This window comes from Squalius cephalus, assembly GCF_949319135.1.
Source record: "Squalius cephalus genome assembly, chromosome: 6".
NCBI classification, from domain to species: domain Eukaryota; kingdom Metazoa; phylum Chordata; class Actinopteri; order Cypriniformes; family Leuciscidae; genus Squalius; species Squalius cephalus.
The window spans coordinates 33,756,206-33,773,837 of record NC_137127.1 but is presented as its reverse complement, the minus strand read 5'-3'; the positions used below and the strand labels follow the sequence as shown (position 1 = coordinate 33,773,837).

The 17,632-nt window shown below is 37.2% G+C and overlaps 1 protein-coding gene across 5 annotated transcripts in view; it reads left to right on the top strand.

Moving 5' to 3' along the window:
* The first annotated feature begins 6,603 nt into the window (after positions 1–6,603).
* def8 (differentially expressed in FDCP 8 homolog) overlaps positions 6,604–17,632 on the top strand; it is a 120,317-nt gene continuing 109,288 nt past the window's right edge. For 2 of the 5 annotated variants that reach the window (XR_013821523.1, XM_079874232.1), the window contains exon 1: positions 6,604–6,769. The gene's annotated coding sequence lies outside the window, so the exon portion shown is untranslated. The remainder of the gene's footprint in view (positions 6,770–17,632) is intronic. The other 3 variants (XR_013821522.1, XM_079874231.1, XM_079874234.1) reach the window with 2 other exon arrangements.

Below are 17,632 nucleotides of genomic sequence, written 5' to 3'. Positions count from 1 at the left end.
GCTGGGTATACTCTGATGGTTATTTACTGATGATGTCATAATCACCATTGAATATTTTGGATCAAAAATATTATCCCAAGTGTATCCCAATCTCATCCCAAATGCATGCATCAATGCATTTAATGGTGATCATTAAATGCATTGAAAAATTTTAAACACTGTGAAACTATAAGAAGATATTAAATGTTTTTGTGGTAGTCAGATGTTTTTTAAAAACACATTGTGCACAAAACATTTTAAACTTCAGCTGTATTAAGTCACACACAGACATCAAGAATTAGCATATGAATCTCAACAATGGTGACATGCTTCATGCTGCAATTGCATGATGGGACCCATGGACGAGTTTTATCCTATGGTGGCTCCCAGAAAGCATTGCAGCATAAAAAATTATCTGATTATCACAACACTTGATATTTTGTTTAAATAACAATTATAGTGAAATAGTTTAAATAAAGTGATAGATATTGGGATGTGATCTGTGACTCAGTATAAGTATCGAAGATAACATCATCAATAAATACCCAACAGATTTTCCCCAGAATTTCTCTTGGCTTTTTTGCCATAACGATTGTGTCTTGTAAACAACACAGTTAAAGCAGCCAGAGAAAAATTAATGTTATAAAGTCAAGAGTCAAGAGCCCAACTAAAGCAAACACTGACCACCATAATGGTGACTGTAAAATTATATTATTTTTAATAAATCATCAACATCTAAACCTCTGTTAATTCTCAATAAGAACTTCTGTAGACGTATGACAGAAATAAAGTCAAACTGTTAGTAATAACTTATAAGTGAAGCTGGTAATGTTGTTTTTGTTGTTTAACCCTCCTCTGCTGAGATCTTGAGAGATCTGTTAGTGTCCCAACACCCTTTTGTGTGTTTTTAGATTAGAAACTTACGACTTTGAAGTTCACTCAACTAATTACATTTTACTGTGTAAATATATTGTTCAGTGTATGAAAAGCGACAATTCCTTATGCATTATTCAATATATTGTAATATGTAACACATTATATTAATGCAATATATTATTTCATATATTTTTCAGTATATTTAATGGGGGGGGGGGGGTACTCAAATTAAGGGGGGGTAAGCCAAATTCTGAGCTCGGAGCCCTCCCCCCGGACAACACGCCAAATACGCATAAAGCTTTAGCCTATTCTATCTAAATATATGTACAGTAAGTGTGAACTCATGAACCTGTTATCAATGTAAAACTGTTTTGAAACAATCTGCATTGTATAAAGTGTTTATATAAATAAAGGTGACTTGACTTGACATTGGTAAAATAAATCCGGTAAACTAGTAGCTTCCATACTAAATTAGACTATATATATCGTTGCAGTTAGGAACCTCAATTGGCCTTAATGGGCTATGTTGGATATTGTTGGATTGTGTTGGATGTTGGATTGTGTTTTCATGTTGGATTTCCGATCTAGCGAGTGTGTGCATTGACTCTTCCGATTGCGCCTGACGCCAGTGCAGAAAGCCGGGAGAAAATCGAGAACGATCTTTTATAGTTGTTTAAAAAGATCAAACATGTTGATCCAGGAACATGTTGCACTTGGTGAAATCATGTTCAATCATGGTGCATGTACATAGGCTATGTCTTATTCCCCGACCAATTATGCCTACTGTAAATATACAAATATGTAAATACAACCAAATTTTAAAATAAAATATAGCAAAACAACTTGTGTAAAAACAAGGTAAGACATTATACAGATTTATCAGTTAGCTATGCATCCACACCTATCAAGAATTGTTTTTTTATTTCTTGTAAATATTCGTATTGTATGCACTTGTGCAACATTTTAGCTGAAATGGGTATGAAAATATCATAAAACTATAATACACTGAACAAAATTATAAACACAACACTTTTTTTGCCCCCATTTTTCATGAGCTGAACTCAAACATCTAAGACTTTTCTATGTACACAAAAGGCCTATTTCTCTCAAATATTGTTCACAAATCTGTCTAAATCTGTGTTAGTGAGCACTTCTCCTTTGCCGAGATAATCCATCGAAAATCAGTCAGTACCAGACAGTATCTGGTGTGACCACCATTTGCCTAACGCAGTGCAACACATCTCCTTCACATAGAGTTGATCAGGTTGTTGATTTTGGCCTGTGGAATGTTGGTCCACTCCTCTTCAATGGCTGTGCGAAGTTGCTGGTTATTGGCAGGACCTGGAACACGCTGTCGTATACGCTGATCCAGAGCATCCCAAACATGCTCAATGGGTGACATGTCTGGTGAATATGCTGGCCATGCAAGAACTGGGATGTTTTCAGCTTCCAGGAAACATCTGTGAAGAAAACACCTCTCCAATGTGCCAGACACCATCAAATGTGAGCATTTGCCCACTCAAGTCGGTTACGACAACGAACTGCAGTCAGGTCGAGACCCCGATGAGGACAACGAGCATGCAGATGAGCTTCCCTGAGACGGTTTCTGACAGTTTGTGCAGAAATTCTTTGGTTATGCAAACCGATTGTTGCAGCAGCTGTCCGGGTAGCTGGTCTCAGATGATCTTGGAGGTGAAGATGCTAGATGTGGAGGTCCTGGGCTGGTGTGGTTACACGTGGTCTGCGGATGTGAGGCCGGTTTGATGTACTGCCAAATTCTCTGAAACGCCTTTGGAGACGGCTTAAGGTAGAGAAATGAACATTCAATTCATGGGCAACAGCTCTGGTGGACATTCCTGCAGTCAGCATGCCAATTGCACGCTCCCTCAAAACTTGCGACATCTGTGGCATTGTGCTGTGTGATAAAACTGCACATTTTAGAGTGTCCTTTTATTGTGGCCAGCCTAAGGCACACCTGTGCAGTAATCATGCTGTCTAATCAGTATCTTGATATGCCACACCTGTGAGGTGGATGAAATCAAATGAAAGCTTACAACTACAGGATGAGATAGCACTGCTGTGGCAGTGAAGGTGAGGTTACACAGAGAAACGGAGCTCCTGCGGGAGCGGGGGAGATATCACTGCTATGGCTGTGAAAGCCAGCTGGATAGAGAAACAGAGCTCCTGCGGGAGTGGAGAAGATAACACTGCTGTGGCAGTGGAGGCAAATTGCTTTACAACTTTGCTTTACAACTATCCAACAAGTAAGTTGGACGGAGAAACAAAGCTCCTGCAGGAGTGGAGGAGATAACACTGCTGCGACAGTTAAAAGCAAGTTGGAAGGAGAAACGGGGCTCCTGCGGGAGCGGAGAAGATGACACTTCTATGGCAGTGAAATCAACTTGCTTTCCAACTATCCAACAAGCAAGCTGGAAGGAGAAACAAAACTCCTGCAAGGAGTGGAGGAGATAACACTGCTGCGGCAGTGAAAGCAAGTTCGACAGAGAAACGGAGCTCCTGTAGGTGCTGAGGCGATCTGGCCCACATCTGGCATATGTAGAATGTTGATCTGGCCCACATGCAGCGTGAAATGACGGCCCTTGGGTGGCTCACTCCTGTTTGCCAGATCTGGGCCACAAGCAGGCCATAGCAATGCCACATGTCAGCCAAAAGCAAAGAAATAAACCATAACTGTACATCTGAGCCGCAAAATCTGTGTATATTAAATTTGGAGTGATCTCCGCCTTAATAAGCCAACAAGAACAACAACTGACTTCCAGCCACAGCCTTAGATGAAATCAGCTGAAAATAAAAGAAGACATTACATCTCTCAAGATCTCAGCAGAGGACGATTAAACAGCTCCACAAACAGCATTACCAGCTTAACTTATTACTGACCAGATTGACTTTATTTCTTTTAGACATCCACAGAAGCTGTTATTGAGAATTAACAAAGGTTTAACTCTAATGTTTAATTTGAAGTCGATATAATGGTGATTAGTGTTTCCATTAGTTGGGCTCTTATCTTGTATTATTACATCTTTTGTCAGCCTGATATCATTTGAATCTAACAATTGTTTTGTGCATTAATATATTTAGGTTACCAACCCTGTGTTATTGCAACAGGAAACCCAGCAGCATTATGACAATTAGTAAGAAGACTTTAACAAACATGAGCACAAAAAATGATCTACAATGACATGCAGACACACACAGACATCAATAATCAGCGTATGAATCTCAACAATGGTGACAATCAAAAGTGCCATGCTGCAATGCATTCTGGGTACCAGCATAGTACAAAACTCCCAGCATGCATTGCAGCATGAATAAATTATGCATCTGAATTTTGTCCTATTATTTTGTTTAATTCTAAATATTTGCTTTTTTTTTTTTTTTTTTGCTGTTGTTTTTGTTGTGACATTTAGTAGATTTTTTGTGATGTTCAGAGTTGATCTGTTTATCTGAATATTTTGTTGATTGTCTCTGTTGTTGAGATTCATGTGCTGATTGTTGATATCTGTGTGTGTCAGCATAGCATAACTTTCAAGAGCAGAGGAGATAACACTGCTGCGGCAATGAAAGCAATTTGGATGGCAGTAGCGATCAAAACTCCTGGCCATAAACTTATGTAGGGCAGATTCTGGGTCTTAGCACTAGTTTATGATAAACATTTTGTAAGCTATATCCTAATCGCTGAACACATCGGACACACTTTTGGTAGAATTCTAATGTCCTTGCATAATTCAGCCTGAGGATAACTCTCTAATGATGATTGACAGACTTGTACACATGACAAACGTATAGAATGCCATCTTAGAATCGTCTTAATGTAGTATTTATTATGTGTCCGAATGTTGTTTTATAATATTACAAGTTATGTAGGAATTCCAGTGAGGACAAAAAAATCATGTCTATTCTCAGAACAAACATAAGACAATCACAAAAGAACTACTGTAAAGGTATTTCACATGCGCACGTTTAAACTAAAGGGTTGGGATTGTAGCAGTGACATCAGTGGCAAAAACAACTTCAGGCCATTTGCTAAGTAATCCACCAAACATATGGCAAAATGACAATCATACCTCCCTTTCTCAAACAGTCCCATGATATCCACTGCAACCTTCTGAAAGGGTCCGTGAGGAATCTCAACAGGTTGCACTGGTTGCGTGTGTCTTGCTTCGGTCTTGACTGACGGGGTCTGCAGCGTTTTCAAAAGTCTCTGTTTTCGAGGGTCGAAAACTCCGGAGTAGTGTGGACAGTAGGCGTAACCATAGCAAAAGTTATTTGTTTTAAAATGAAAATGTACTAGTGTAAACGTAGGTATTGCAGTCTGCTCGGGAACCCTTTGCTCTTGAGCCAAATATAGTTCTTTCATTGAGTAGTACCTATGGCTCGAGGGCAGGAAAAAATAAACCAAACAATTGTTAAACTTTTTTTTTTTTTTCCAATAATCAAAGGTAGTGTGACTATACAGTTACTTTATTATATTAAATTTTTTGATGATTATGCAGCAATAATATATATATATATATATATATATATATATATATATATATATATATATATATATATATATATATATATATATAGATAGATAGATAGATAGATAGATAGATAGATAGATAGATAGAAAATAGTATGTATAGTACTGGTCAAAATTTGGACACATTATTATTTTTTAATGTTTTTTAAAGAAGTCTCTTAAAATAATGGTTTTCTATTTTTTGGTGATTTTTGCCATTATTGTGATAGGACTGCATAGAGTGGACAGGAAGTGAGGTGGGAGACAGGATCGGGAAAGGTCCACAAACCGGGATTTGAACTCGGGTCATCCGAAGCGCAGCGGCGCTATATGTCGGTGTCCGCTGCCCTTGAGGCTATCGGTGCCAACAATGATTCTCTATTTTAATATACTTTAAAATATAATTTAATTCTGTGATGTGAAGCTGAAATTTCAGCATCAGTACTCCAGTTTTCAGTATCACACGATTCTTCAGAAATCATTCAAATATACTGTTTTATTATCAATGTTGGAAACAGTTGCTGCTTCATATTTTTTTTGGAACCTGTGATACTTTTTTCAGGATTCATTGATAAATAAAAAATAAAAAGAACATTTAATTAAAATAGAAATTATTTTATAAGTCTTTACTATCACTTTTCATCTTGCTGAATAAAAAGTATGAATTTCTTTCAACAAAAACAGAAAAAAAAGAAAAGAAAATTACTGACCCCAAACTTTTGAACGGTAGTGTATATTGGTACAAACTATTTATATTTTAAATAAATGCTGTTCTTTTTTAACCTTTTATTCATCAAAGAATCCTCAAAAAAGTATCAAAGGTTATAAGTATGTTAAAATAGAAAACCATTATTTTAAATTGTATTGACTGTTTAAACTGTTTTTTTTTTTTTTTTTTTTATCAAATAAATGCAGGCTTGATGAGCATAAGGTCATTTTTTCAAAAATAATAAATGCAGTAATGTGTCCAAACTTTTGACTGGTACTTTTATATTGTGTACCCCTTTTTTACGTTTGAGCCCTGCCCCTGAGGAACTCTCTGCACGTCCCTGGATGTTGCAGCCAAAAGCTGTTTTCTTGCATGTTTGGCATGATTTTTTTGGTTGCACTGTTTTGACCAGCAGGCGTCACCAGCGTGTGGTGTTCGAACACTTCGAAAGTGAATCATTTTGCGGCTATTCAAAGCTTTGAAAAGCTTCGTTTCTCCCATAATGTAGAGGTCGCTACAATCACATTCGCATTGAACAAGCAAGCATCACAACGACAACACACAAGCTACTAGAGAACATATCGAAGGAAAAAATGACAGCTGCCATTGATTATTTATCAGCCTGTTATTTGTGATGATGATGAAGAGGACGAAGATGCGCTGCTGAAGCTGTGTAAAGCGTAAGATAAACAATATCACACATTTTATCAAGATGTGATGCTAAGCGGTTAGCACGCTGGCTACATTTCTTGTTTTTGGCTGTCGCCATATAAACTGTGTATTACACAAACATTTATTCTTCATCAATTTGACTATTTTGTACTGATGTCAAGCTGAACACTGTCAGTGTTATTTTCAGTTGTGTCTGGTAAATGATGATGATGATGATGATGCTGCTCATGCTGATATTAATTGACTGCATGATATTACAGTTTCAGTAGAAATATATAATTTATTTTGTTGATTTAGAGAATGTCGCCAACTGTCATTCAGATCGCATCCTGCTGTCATTGCATGAACATGAACATTCATGAACATCACAGTAAACTGAGAACTAAAAGTCATCATGTATAATGGGAGTGAAATACTTTCCTTTTTTAATAATCATGTCTTAAGGCCACATATTTTCCTTGTACCTTGGATACATGTGAATGTACAAATCTTAGTCAATATTTTCAAATATTCAATATTCAAATATTTTCTTGTTTTCAATATAGGCATAATATTCATAAATTGTTTTGTTTGGACCAGTCTCAAGAAGATTTGGAAGAATGCATTTTTTGATTTTTAGCTGTTTCAGCCTGGTTGATAGTTCAAATACAGTATTGTTCCCTTTTTACTGTGCTCACACATGTTATGGGATAATATGCATGCTAACCGAAAGTCCTGAAAATTGATACGTTGGTGTAATTTTGCTACAGGTTTGAAGCAAGGGTAGTGTGGTTGCCTGTTCAGTTTTAGAGATATTTGTTAAGTTTATATCTGATCTATTCGTAAAGTTCATATCACATGCAATTTCTATGGATACTCCACCCGAACATGAATTTAAACTATTTGATTAACTTTAAAAGAATATTTTATTTTAAAATATACACACATTCACTCTTTCTAATACACTCTATACATGTATAAAACACATATGTCTTAAAGTTTATTTAAATTTTATCCCTTAAAAGTAATCTTTGATCACCAAAATGACATATTTAAAAAAAATTTTTGTCATGGTTAAAATAGCTTGAATTTTAAGATTCATGTTACACTCATACTCACTCACAATGTGCCTCATTTACGCGGTTGTATGAATATATTAGCCCTGTCTCCACTCACTCACACCAACATTAAAAGCTTGATTTTCACCACAGGGGGAATAGGAAATATTGAATTTTCAATACGTTGAAAACGCATAACGTTTCTTGTCTTTTTTTACATTTCTATCATTACAGTTGTCAAAAATTAAATATTAGCTACTTGCATCTCACCATGTACTGGTTATGGTCCTGACACATATGATGAACAAGACACCCAAAGTACCAGTAATTTAATTTCCCTACAAAGACGGGTTTTCCATAAATTTTAAGTAAATTTTAACAAAGACAAATTATAGGGGACAATGGGACACCTTAAGAAAAATGTGCTTTTCACTCCTCCCATAGTGTATGAATGCAGAATGTTTTTTTTTTATTAAACATTGATGGAGCAACAGATTTTGTGTAAAAATAAATCATAAAAGTGGTTTGTTTGTTTAAAAATCGTATAAATGAATGAGGTGGCAAGGTGGGCCCTTTACCCCACACATGAGGTAAAAGGCTCACAAAGTATTGATACAAATAAATGAATGTTTTAAATGTCTAAGTTAATACCTGTTCAAAACAATCACTTTTAGCAAAGTTTGTACTATTTTTGGTTTATTTTGATAAATAAAATAATACATTTTTATTCAATGGAAATACTGTTATTAAAATGTTCATTTTAAAAATACAGAAGAATGAACAAAAAAGGTGGTTGGCCGCACACTGATCCACTCAAGACTAAAAGTCTACAAAAATATTTTTTATTTTATCAATTGCATTATTTTATCAATTGCAAAAAAAAAAAAAAAAAAAAAAAAAAAAAAAAAAAAGTTTATATATACATATATATATATATATATATATATATATATATATATATATATATATATATATATATATATATATATATATATATATATTTTTTTTTTTTTATTTTTTTTTTTTTTTTGTAGACTTTTAGTCTTGAGTGGATCAGTGTGCGGCCAACCACCTTTTTTGTTCAATCTTCAATATATCATTGGCTCTACGCACCTGTAGTACAAGGACCTGCAGTACAAGAACTTTTGTTCTGTTTGGAGCGCTACAATTTTTTTTTGTTTTACATTTTAAAAATACAGAAATAAAATTATTTAAAGAAACAAAGGTTCTAAAAGCATTAAGAGATCCCATAATAATTTAATATAGCTTTACAGTAGTAACAAATAAATATATTTTATTATAATTTATATATTTTATATAATAATATTTTAAATATGATGTATTTCATTATAAATATGGCGATTATCACTAAAGGACACCCAACTTGATATATGATAATTACAATCTGAATGCCATGTCATGTCAACAAATGGAAAAGTCAGCCAGCTATTTATTATCATGTTAATTATTGTGCCTTTCGCCCCAACAGCAGGGGCGCCTTTTACCGCAAATGGAATACTTTTACATATTCTTCCTTTATTGAAAAACTGTTGCTTTAATTACCTTGAAAATCATTAACAAGACCTTTGTCTCAAAATATAGTCAATAATTTGATCGGTTCTCATTTGCTACATAAATCTACAACATTTTAAAAAACAATAAATATTAGATCAAATTAGCGCAGAATCAACTTTGCGTTGCTGTCCGCGATCGCATCAAGGATCAGCCAAATTTCCATATGCATCATCAAAAGCGGTTGTTAAGAAAAGTGCTGAGCGGGATTTCTGTGCCATCTAGAGGTTTAAAAGAGAATAAAGTCAAATGCACATTTTACCCCGGTGCTCCTTTAGCCCTGTTGTACTGTTTCTCTCTCTCTCTCTCTCTCTCTCTCTCTCTCATATATAGATAGATAGATAGATAGATAGATAGATAGATATTTAGAAATTATCGAAAATTGCAAATGTAAATATAGCGATATATACACTCACCTAAAGGATTATTAGGAGCACCATACTAATACTGTGTTTGACCCCCTTTCGCCTTCAGAACTGCCTTAATTCTACGTGGCATTGATTCAACAAGGTGCTGAAAGCATTCTTTAGAAATGTTGGCCCATATCTTGCAGTTGATGGAGATTTGTGGGATGCACATCCAGGGCACGAAGCTCCCATTCCACCACATCCCAAAGATGCTCTATTGGGTTGAGATCTGGTGACTGTGGGGGCCATTTTAGTACAGTGAACTCATTGTCATGTTCAAGAAACCAATTTGAAATGATTCGAGCTTTGTGACATGGTGCATTATCCTGCTGGAAGTAGCCATCAGAGGATGGGTACATGGTGGTCATAAAGGGATGGACATGGTCAGAAACAATGCTCAGGTAGGCTGTGGCATTTAAACGATGCCCAATTGGCACTAAGGGGCCTAAAGTGTGCCAAGAAAACATCCCCCACACCATTACACCACCACCAGCAGCCTGCACAGTGGTAACAAGGCATGATGGATCCATGTTCTCATTCTGTTTACGCCAAATTCTGACTCTACCATCTAAATGTCTCAACAGAAATCGAGACTCATCAGACCAGGCAACATTTTTCCAGTCTTCAACTGTCCAATTTTGGTGAGCTCGTGCAAATTGTAGCCTCTTTTTCCTATTTGTAGTGGAGATGAGTGGTACCCGGTGGGGTCTTCTGCTGTTGTAGCCCATCCGCCTCAAGGTTGTGCGTGTTGTGGCTTCACAAATGCTTTGCTGCATACCTCGGTTGTAACGAGTGGTTATTTCAGTCAAAGTTGCTCTTCTATCAGCTTGAATCAGTCGGCCCATTCTCCTCTGACCTCTAGCATCAACAAGGCATTTTCGCCCACAGGACTGCCGCATACTGGATGTTTTCCCTTTTCACACCATTCTTTGTAAACCCTAGAAATGGTTGTGCGTGAAAATTCCAGTAACTGAGCAGATTGTGAAATACTCAGACCGGCCCGTCTGGCACCAACAACCATGTCACGCTGAAAATTGCTTAAATCACCTTTCTTTCCCATTCTGACATTCAGTTTGGAGTTCAGGAGATTGTCTTGACCAGGACCACACCCCTAAATGCATTGAAGCAACTGCCATGTGATTGGTTGATTAGATAATTGCATTAATGAGAAATTGAACAGGTGTTCCTAATAATCCTTTAGGTGAGTGTATATATATATATATATATATATATATATATATATATATATATATATATATATATATATATTTTAATGATTTTAATAGGCTATTTCAAAAAGTTCAGAAAAGTAAAAGTTTTAGGTTGACGCATATGTCAGAGAATAGACTAGGCATGTGTCCTACAGCCAATGATAGAGCAAGATACAGGGTAGTGGGGAGTTCAGGAAGAGTTATAGACCAGAATATCAGTATTTTAATAGATATATTTACAATTATATCAAACAGAAACAAAGCACAAACATTTGCTTGACCAGCAGCAACAGCAGCACATTGCAAAATAATTTATTTACCCCCAACTCTCTTTGCAGAACACACAATCCTTGCTCCCCTTGTCTACCCAACCATTTCCTCCTGCATAATCTGTTTTTTCTTTTTCTCCTTTTTGCTGCAAATCAGCGCACAGAAAATTTGGATCGCAATCTTCTTGCAGGCTATCATTTTTAATAACAATTCCAGTCTTGCGCGAGAACTCCGGTCTTACGCACATGTGTAATAAACCTAGAAGGTGAGGTCAGATTGTTGCGGCTAGAGGAATCTACTCTACAGAGCAAGCAGCACCACAGAGGTAGAAACAATAATCTTTATTTAATATAATTCATGCAGTTACCAAACATGTCAGACTGGGTCAGGTTCTTGAAGTCCCAAACACAAATGCTAATCAGCCTGGGCGAACAACACCACGATGGAGCATGCTACACAGAGAACACCGCAATAAATAGGCCATACAAAAGCTAGCGCACACGCAATAAATAGGCAAAAGCTATAGCACACCCGTAGGACACTGCACACGTTCACAATGCATGTAAACTTCACACCCAAGACGCCATCAGACTACTACATAAGAATCCAGTTCATCATAACCCTCCCACCCCATCATGAAATGGCTATACTGCCAGTTTTAAAATGACACACACACACACACACACAAAATGTTCAACACTTAACTCTCCCGGGATGCGAAACCCTCCCGGGGTCTAGTCTTTGGCGCTGGTTGGCAAAGGGAGAAGGCAGACACCAGTCCAGCGCTCGTGAGGCCTCCGAACTATAGCGGAAACAGAGCACCCCTTGCTGAGAAGCCGCGCCGCCCACGCACTCCTACACCCGGCCTTATCTACAGGTTAGCCCATTAAGCTATCGGCGCCGCAGGCAGCCCTAAATAGCATGCGAACGGCACCCACCCCCCAACCTTGAGTGCAGCTCGGCGTTAGCAACAACACACCCCTTCTCAGTTCCCCACCCTTCGCTGTGCTCTTCTTTTAATGGCTCTCCTCTCCTTGAAACTCACGATAATCACTGTTCCAAAGCTCCTGCTCCTTCACGCTCATCAGTGGTCAGGTGCGAACAATCACTTAACTCAACCCACTCTTCCCTCAAATCCCTCCCCCCCACACACGACAGTCATAACAATGCATTTATCCAACGTCACTTCATTACACATGTAATCTTGCGTTATTTCCTTATCACTTCTCTCGCGTGTGTTTGGTTGTGAAACGTATTTGCGGACCAGACAGAAGTTGTCAGCGATTCTTTCTTTTGTAAAGTCATGCAGTGTGAAACCCCCTGTCGCCAATCCATCGTGCAGTGTGAACATAGCAGCAACTGAATGTTACCCCAGATAGTCGTGCAGTGTGAAAAGAACAGTGACCCGACTACTTTGAAAATCGTGCAGTGTGAACTCGGCATTACTGGTGTTAAAAATAGTTATTAAAGGGGTGGTATAATGCCCTTTTCACAAGATGTAAAATAAGTCTTTGATGTCCCCAGAGTGTGTATGTTAAGTTTTAGCTCAAAACACCCCACAGATATTTTTATATAGCATGGTAAAATTGTCACTTTTTGATGGTGAGCAAAAACGCACCGTTTTTGTGTCTGTTAAAGGGTTAAATGCAAATGAGCTGCTGCTCTAGGCACAGAGGGTGGAGCTACAACAGCTTGCACTCACACAGACATGCACTGAACATTCCAAACACTTTTAGCCTTTTATGTTCACACCCGGAGTCAAGAAGGAGTGACAACATGTAGACAACATTTCTGATTGGTTAGTTGATGAATTTATGTAGCTTATGTGTAGTTATCTTCTAGTCATTGATTAGCATATTCTGTCTTGATAATCTATAAATCGTGTTCCGTGGACGGAATTAGCGCTTTGGGTTTTAGAAAAGCGCATTATAAATAAAATGTATTATTATTATTATTATTATTATTATTATAAAGTTAGAAAAGTTAAATCATAATCAACCACCCCTTTAAGCACAATAAGCTGCGGAAGACAACACATTGCGGTACTCGCGCTGTCTGACACGCATCTGAAGCACACAGAAAGCTGCCTTTCGGACAGCGTGCAATCCTGAATTCAGTTCTCTTTCACAGCTTATTGCACTTCAACGGTCAAATACACACACAGACAGTTATGTCAAAATGCCTGTCTTGGCGGTAGTGTAACACAGTCGGTTATGTCTTAAGTGAACGTAAACAGTTAGGAAAGAATTTGGATGTGTGTCAATAGGATCCGTGCATTAGGTCTTAAAGTGACAGCAGCCTGATACTGTATACCTGCTGCTGTCTTTCAAACAAAAAGAGAAAATCACTCACTGTTTTTTTAGTGTTTTTTTTTTTTACATTGATGTTGAAGGGGGTGGATTGGAATCCTCGGCTGCTTCACTAGCCCCGTTTACATGCACACTTTTTTGCTATTCTGATTGAGATCGTTCTGATTGACGGATTCCGGTTGACTGTTTACATGGGATGTTATCTAAACCGATCTGGTGTTTACATGTGCTGACGCTTTCAATCGAAGTCATTTTCTGACATGCGCACACAGCTTGTCTGCCGGATCTGGAAGCTCATTATTTCCACGTTTTCAATCCTGTCAAGATGGTGCATCACTTAATTGTCGCGTTTAGTTGTAGGCATGAGACGCGTTTCCACTGTCGGGCCAGTGCGAGCCATAAACGTGGCATTTTATTGTAATGTGTAGGCTATTGTTCTTTGTTAATTATTGTCTTGTTTTGTATTTGCATCAGTTTTTCATTCTCATACTCATATCACACTCATTATAGCATATAATTAAATATAGGCCATCATTATTGTAAAAAAAAAAAAAAAAAGAAGAAAAAAAGGAAGTTTTATCAGAAAACTGATCAGAAAGAAATCACTGGAAACAGCCTGATCGATCGCAAAACAAGAGCGACTGTTTGCTGGCATTTTTGTTGTTTAATTGAATATTTAAAACCCAAGAATAGATGTTTTACCACAGGTTTAATATAAAAATCGATACATTTATCATAATGAATTAATTTGTGTCAAAATTGCACATTAGTCACAGAAATAAAGTGGTTTACCATTTATGACGTTTGTGAACGTTTACAAAAGAAAGAGGACACAAAACTTATTCGCGTTTGTTTCTGTTTATTTGGTAGCCTAGTAACAGGACGTATTTACATCACATTTAGAAAGAATGTTCATTTCTACAAATATGCCACCAAAAATATGACCTGAGGAGCTTTAGCACTCTCTCCCAGAAGGATACAGTTATATTTTCAGTCAGAGAAAAAGAGGATAGTCCGAGACATAGGCTACTGAAAGATAAAATAAAAACAGGATTATGATTTGTCTGATTTCTTCAAGCGTATTTACCATGTTTACTATGGTAATGGTTAGCGTGCATAGTTTTTTGCATCGGGTATAAATATCCCTACCTTATTCGGTGATCAGAATCCACAACGGATCACAAACAGAAGGCATTATGTTAGCTGACAGAATTATCTGGCGCAAAACCAGGCATGCGCAGAAAGACGTACGCTCAAAGTAATCGGATCAGCTCGTTTACATGGTGTAATCTTTCGTTTGATCGGTTCATGAAAAGGTTTATTCCACCCCCTTCAATCCGACTGAAATTTCAATCGGTTTGAGCATTTTTATTCCGATTGAGGTGTTGACATGGAGCATTTTCATTCTGATTGGACTTGCACCTGGTTATAATCGGAATACAATGCTACATGTAAACGGGGCTACTGTGTATGTAATGAGTGATTATAATCAAGGTATTAATCAATATTTTTCCTTCTAAATATCACAAGTTGAATGACTTCTCTAAGCTTGTGAGATTTTACTTTGTTATAGAAGTTACCAGTGTGATTACTGAAATGTTCTTTTCATGTATTCTTTAATGTCTATATTTGATATCTGAATGCAGTAACAGTGCTTGCTTATTTAGCCCGGCTTCCAGAAATAAAATAGGGACTTGTTTTGTGTTTGAGAGAGGTCTTCAATGCGTTCAAACATATAGGGGTAATTGAAGCCAATAGTTTAAGGGACCATTTCTTTGTTAAAGCCTTACTTTCCAGTGTAGCTCTCCTTTAGAGAAAGAACGCATTATCTTGATGTTTTGAGAGGATGCTCTTGTTTATAGTTAGAGCCTGGTCAAATCCAACCTTGGAAAAGCTGCGTGTCGGTGTGTGTGTTAGTCTTCTTGGTTACAGGTTAAGGAACCACTGGCATTATTGGAGATTGGTTGTTGTTCGGGACATGCTGGCACCCAGCAACCCGAATCTGCGACCAGGAAGGTCACGACGTGCCTAACTTCAGGGTCCGAGTGTCAGCTGCCTAATCGATGGAGATATGCTTCCGTCTATCTGTATATGTGTGGAAAATTACTATGTTTATCTATTTCTTTGCCAATCAGAAACTGCATTCTAGCTTAGACCTTGGTGTGGGGTATAACTGCTGTGATCTTTGTAACTGTAACCTATGAACTCCTGTGTGAGTCTTGAAGCTGACTTCTGCTGATGAAACTGCAAACTATCTTCAGAAAAACTTTTCTTCAATTTATTATAACTAGTGCAAATTAGTGCAAAATCAGTTTTTGTGTGTGTTTTTAGTAATTGTTGGTTTGGTATGTTTGAGTGCTCATTGTTACAATTACACAGCAAAAGTTCAGTGACATTTTTATTTGTGCATGGTAGAAAGCAAATACTGATACTGACATAATGACATACAATAAATATGGAAAATTGAACTACTGAGCGATTGAGGGAGCAGGCTACACAGTGAACTCCAAGAAAACGCTACGCTTGAGCAAACAGTTTGTGAATAGACTACTACAAATGATGGCCGTGAAAGAGACTGTGAACGCATTGAATAGGATATGTTTAGTTGGTGAATAGCATAGGCTACTATTAGACCTACACAGTAGCGATAATGTTAAGTGCACCAGAATAAAATATAATATTCAGAAATAAATAACAGTGTAGCTGACTTACAGATTCAGTTAACATCCACAAATGAATAAGCGCAACGATTCAGGGAGCAGGCTACACAGTGAACTCCGAGAAAACGCTACTTATGCTCCGCTGCTTTCTTCGACCCTCTCTGTCTCTGGTCCTGCACTGTGCTCACTCAGTGTCAGTGTGAGAGGGGGAGTGGCCAGTGGCTAGAGCGGCAAAAGCCAATGTGTGCTTCTTTTACCGATATATTTAACGATATCTTTTGCATTTCTAATCCAAACAACGTCAAACTTGGCACTGCACTTACTCGTGCCCGTAGCAAGACACCTGTCAAGTTTGAAATCCATCGGACTAACGGTTCGAGAGATATGCGAATAACACAGACACAGACACAGACACACACACACACACACAGACAGAAAGACCTTCCTGTAATTTATAGATAGATATTAGGGCTGGGTTTTGACACAAATTTCATAATTCGATTCGATTTCGATTCACAAGCTTGCAATTCGATTCGATTTCGATTACGATTCGATTCGATTCAATATCGATTATTTTGGATATCAGGTACAATACATTGCAAATGTTCTCAAGGAAAACAAATCTCTTAACTGATGCTGTAAACTATGGGAGTCAGTGGTAGCCTATAAGCTTCATTAGCCTACTATAATATTGAAGGTAAACTGATTTGTATACAAACACTTAAAATACACTTTTATTTATTTTTATAATAATAAAGTTATATGAAATTATATAAAATTTGAATGATGGCTGTCATAAAAAACTTTCCAGATTTATTCAAACATGCATTAAATATTGAAGAACATTAAAAATTATAATGAATATATAATATGGTGCATATATTTAACAAAATGCTCCTCTCTCTAGAGTTAACTTTTCTAGCTGACTAACGAGTTTATGGTCACTGGATATGTTTTTTTCTGAGGTAAATGTGACGTTACATGACATTGTTTACTAACGTCTTTGCACGGTTGAAACACTGATTGAGCGATTCCATGTCACATGATACGGACTTCGATAAGTTGTACTCTATCTTTTAACACACTTTCAGAAGCTAATTCATGTTTATTTCGCGCTGTAACTGGTATTATTAATGCGGAAGAGTTGCTTCCGTTGCTTCTCTTGAGCTGAGCTGCGCCAGAGCGATCTCACGCCACAGCGCCAAAACGGTAATTATGTTTTGGAATCTCGTAAGAAAATGGACGTAATTTGAAATCTGAGACTTTGTTTCATATCAATAATAACAAAGCACAAAGATGATTGCGATTTATTGGATGGGATGCGCGCAACAATGATCCATTCATTCATCATCTGAAAACAGGATGACTAATCGATTCTTGGGATTTAAGAATCGATATTGTTTCG